At 52.0% G+C, this 5,000-nt stretch overlaps 1 non-coding gene across 1 annotated transcript in view; it reads right to left on the bottom strand.

The window, feature by feature from the left end:
• Positions 1-754, bottom strand: part of LOC124567907 — a 1,910-nt gene extending 1,156 nt beyond the window's left edge. The window contains exon 1 of the ribosomal RNA XR_006971043.1: positions 1-754. This exon is cut by the window's left edge and continues 1,156 nt beyond it. This is a non-coding gene — a ribosomal RNA (small subunit ribosomal RNA).
• Positions 755-5,000: the final 4,246 nt, after the last annotated feature.

Raw genomic sequence — 5,000 nt, 5'->3', positions numbered from 1 at the left:
GGCGCGTCGCACGCCTTCAGCTCGCCCCACCGGCAGGACGTCCCACGATACATGCCAGTTAAACACCGACGGGCGGTGAACCAACAGCGTGGGACACAAATCCAACTACGAGCTTTTTAACCGCAACAACTTTAATATACGCTATTGGAGCTGGAATTACCGCGGCTGCTGGCACCAGACTTGCCCTCCAATAGATACTCGTTAAAGGATTTAAAGTGTACTCATTCCGATTACGGGGCCTCGGATGAGTCCCGTATCGTTATTTTTCGTCACTACCTCCCCGTGCCGGGAGTGGGTAATTTGCGCGCCTGCTGCCTTCCTTGGATGTGGTAGCCGTTTCTCAGGCTCCCTCTCCGGAATCGAACCCTGATTCCCCGTTACCCGTTACAACCATGGTAGGCGCAGAACCTACCATCGACAGTTGATAAGGCAGACATTTGAAAGATGCGTCGCCGGTACGAGGACCGTGCGATCAGCCCAAAGTTATTCAGAGTCACCAAGGCAAACGGACCGGACGAGCCGACCGATTGGTTTTGATCTAATAAAAGCGTCCCTTCCATCTCTGGTCGGGACTCTGTTTGCATGTATTAGCTCTAGAATTACCACAGTTATCCAAGTAACGTGGGTACGATCTAAGGAACCATAACTGATTTAATGAGCCATTCGCGGTTTCACCTTAATGCGGCTTGTACTGAGACATGCATGGCTTAATCTTTGAGACAAGCATATGACTACTGGCAGGATCAACCAGGGAGCTGCGTCAACTAGAGCTGAGCAGCCGGCCGCCCGGGAGTGTGTCCCGGGGGCCCGCGCGAACACGCAAGCGTCCGCTCAATTATTCTGCAAACAGGAGGAGGCTGAGCTCCCCTGCACGATACACCTCGAAACCCTCTCAGGTCCCGGCGGCGCGCAGCGCCGTCCTAAGTACTTGGTCGGGTTCGAGAGAGGCGCAATCGCCCGGAGTTTGGCGAGTAGACGCTTTAGGTGCGACCACCCGTGCTCCCAACTGAGCTTGCCGCTGCCGACAGAGGCCCGGGAGCGTGCTGTCGTGGCATTGCCGGCGGGAGACAACACGCGCCACCTACGGTGGCCGGCAGCTCCAACGCCAGCGCCACAGAAGGACAAAAGCCCCACTTGGGTGCCGAAGCGAACTCTCCCAGCACAGCGCACGCGCCAACACGTCCGCACAGCTGCGATACAAACCACCTGCGAGAACCGCAGAGGCGACCGAGCAGCAGACGGCGTCGCGGCGCCGAGCGCCGGGCGGCGGCGCATCCTCAGCGCACACAGTCCTCAATCGGACCAGCACACTGCAGATGTCCACCGCGCTTCGCACCGGGCCCGCGAGGACCTACTTTGGCCGCACGGCGCCGCGTGCAGGGTGCGCCGGCGCGCAGCTGCGCCGCCTGCCGCCTCCGTCGGCCGGCGCGCCTGCCACTGGCCGCCCCCACCAGCCGGCTGTAGCGCGTGCGCCCACGCACCGCGCGGCCAGCACGCCGGGAGGCCCCCCCTCACCGGCCGGGGACGGTCCCACCCAGCCACCGCCGCGTATCGCTTCACACCCACATGCCATTCACGTTCGTGGGCATGGTGGGTATCGCTGAAACAACCGGTTGGTAGCTCAACCGATCGTCGCCATCACTGATTCACCTCTAGCGAGAACAACCGCACCACAACGGTTTACCAGTTGTTCATTTGCGTAACGTCACCAGCAAACGTAGACGTCCATCGCCATTTGCAAATTCAACGATTGTTGCATGCCTGTGTCAGGTGTCACGACACACTATGTCTGCCCACATACACGCAACAACATGTGCACGCTTCGCGAACACGTGGAAGGTGGCCCCCGTACGTATGCGATGTCCATTGCGCGAACGACTGTCAACCGGCCTCTGTCGCATGTCGCAGATGTGGAACGCAGTGCACCATGCTGTCACGGTGTGTGAGAAGAGACGACTACGTCTGACAACACGCGCCACTACATCAACAGACGGCTCATGCTGATCGCCATCCAGGGCATACCACACTGCAATCCGGCTCTTATAGGGAGACGACACATAGCTGAGTGCACAACAGTTGGACCGCATGGTTCGCCGTTGTTGGCGCAGTCGTTGTACGGTCACATGTACCACGATGTATCATTCAGTACATGAGGACCAATGTGCAGTACAGTGTGTGATTTGGACGTACAACATCAGCGGACAGTTGACACAGGCCGTACCACAGCGTAGGCTAAGTGCTTCGCCATGCGAATGCCAATGAACAACTGCGAAGGGCATTGAGCATGTACGTCCTGCTGCCATCCACATTACAGTGTATCGCTGCAAGGTGTTTAACATGAAGCGATACACTGGGGACCAGGCAGTGCGAGTAGCAAACTATATTGCGGGGGTTGCAGTTAGGCAACACTACACTAATTTAACGCGTCGTATGACAATTACAGAGCGGGTTAAGGCCCAACGTGTGTTGGGTTAAGGCCCAACGTGTGTTGGGTTAAGGCCCAACGTGTGTTGGGTTAAGGCCCAACGTGTGTTGGGTTAAGGCCCAACGTGTGTTGGGTTAAGGCCCAACGTGTGTTGGGTTAAGGCCCAACGTGTGTTGGGTTAAGGCCCAACGTGTGTTGGGTTAAGGCCCAACGTGTGTTGGGTTAAGGCCCAACGTGTGTTGGGTTAAGGCCCAACGTGTGTTGGGTTAAGGCCCAACGTGTGTTGGGTTAAGGCCCAACGTGTGTTGGGTTAAGGCCCAACGTGTGTTGGGTTAAGGCCCAACGTGTGTTGGGTTAAGGCCCAACGTGTGTTGGGTTAAGGCCCAACGTGGGTTGGGTTAAGGCGCAACGTGGGTTGGGTTAAGGCCCAACGTGGGTTGGGTTAAGGCGCAACGTGGGTTGGGTTAAGGCGCAACGTGGGTTGGGTTAAGGCGCAACGTGGGTTAGGTTAAGGCGCAACGTGGGTTAGGTTAAGGCGCAACGTAGGTTAGGTTAAGGCGCAATATAGGTTAGGTTAAGGCGCAATATAGGTTAGGTTAAGGCGCAATATAGGTTAGGTTAAGGCGCAATATAGGTTAGGTTAAGGCGCAATATAGGTTAGGTTAAGGCGCAACGTAGGTTAGGTTAAGGCGCAACATAGGTTAGGTTAAGGCGCAACATAGGTTAGGTTAAGGCGCAACATGGGTTAGGTTAAGGCGCAATATAGGTTAGGTTAAGGCACAATATGGGTTAGGTTAAGGCACAATATGGGTTAGGTTAAGGCACAATATGGGTTAGGTTAAGGCACAATATGGGTTAGGTTAAGGCACAATATGGGTTAGGTTAAGGCACAATATGGGTTAGGTTAAGGCACAATATGGGTTAGGTTAAGGCACAATATGGGTTAGGTTAAGGCACAATATGGGTTAGGTTAAGGCACAATATGGGTTAGGTTAAGGCACAATATGGGTTAGGTTAAGGCACAATATGGGTTAGGTTAAGGCACAATATGGGTTAGGTTAAGGCACAATATGGGTTAGGTTAAGGCACAATATGGGTTAGGTTAAGGCACAATATGGGTTAGGTTAAGGCACAATATGGGTTAGGTTAAGGCACAATATGGGTTAGGTTAAGGCACAATATGGGTTAGGTTAAGGCACAATATGGGTTAGGTTAAGGCACAATATGGGTTAGGTTAAGGCACAATATGGGTTAGGTTAAGGCACAATATGGGTTAGGTTAAGGCACAATATGGGTTAGGTTAAGGCACAATATGGGTTAGGTTAAGGCACAATATGGGTTAGGTTAAGGCACAATATGGGTTAGGTTAAGGCACAATATGGGTTAGGTTAAGGCACAATATGGGTTAGGTTAAGGCACAATATGGGTTAGGTTAAGGCACAATATGGGTTAGGTTAAGGCACAACGTGGGTTAGGTTAAGGCACAACGTGGGTTAGGTTAAGGCACAACGTGGGTTAGGTTAAGGCACAACGTGGGTTAGGTTAAGGCACAACGTGGGTTAGGTTAAGGCACAACGTGGGTTAGGTTAAGGCACAACGTGGGTTAGGTTAAGGCACAACGTGGGTTAGGTTAAGGCACAACGTGGGTTAGGTTAAGGCACAACGTGGGTTAGGTTAAGGCACAATACGGGTTAGGTTAAGGCACAATACGGGTTAGGTTAAGGCACAATACGGGTTAGGTTAAGGCACAATACGGGTTAGGTTAAGGCACAATACGGGTTAGGTTAAGGCACAATACGGGTTAGGTTAAGGCACAATACGGGTTAGGTTAAGGCACAATACGGGTTAGGTTAAGGCACAATACGGGTTAGGTTAAGGCACAATACGGGTTAGGTTAAGGCACAATACGGGTTAGGTTAAGGCACAATACGGGTTAGGTTAAGGCACAATACGGGTTAGGTTAAGGCACAATACGGGTTAGGTTAAGGTACAATACGGGTTAGGTTAAGGCACAATACGGGTTAGGTTAAGGCACAATACGGGTTAGGTTAAGGCACAATATGGGTTAGGTTAAGGCACAATATGGGTTAGGTTAAGGCACAATATGGGTTAGGTTAAGGCACAATATGGGTTAGGTTAAGGCACAATATGGGTTAGGTTAAGGCACAATATGGGTTAGGTTAAGGCACAATATGGGTTAGGTTAAGGCACAATATGGGTTAGGTTAAGGCACAATATGGGTTAGGTTAAGGCACAATATGGGTTAGGTTAAGGCACAATATGGGTTAGGTTAAGGCACAATATGGGTTAGGTTAAGGCACAATATGGGTTAGGTTAAGGCACAATATGGGTTAGGTTAAGGCACAATATGGGTTAGGTTAAGGCACAATATGGGTTAGGTTAAGGCACAACGTGGGTTAGGTTAAGGCACAACGTGGGTTAGGTTAAGGCACAACGTGGGTTAGGTTAAGGCACAACGTGGGTTAGGTTAAGGCACAACGTGGGTTAGGTTAAGGCACAACGTGGGTTAGGTTAAGGCACAACGTGGGTTAGGTTAAGGCAGAACGTGGGTTAG

The sequence above is a fragment of the Schistocerca americana genome, unplaced genomic scaffold (assembly GCF_021461395.2).
Source record: "Schistocerca americana isolate TAMUIC-IGC-003095 unplaced genomic scaffold, iqSchAmer2.1 HiC_scaffold_141, whole genome shotgun sequence".
NCBI classification, from domain to species: domain Eukaryota; kingdom Metazoa; phylum Arthropoda; class Insecta; order Orthoptera; family Acrididae; genus Schistocerca; species Schistocerca americana.
The sequence above is the reverse complement of the archived record's forward strand: the minus strand, read 5'-3'. Positions and strand labels throughout refer to the sequence as shown.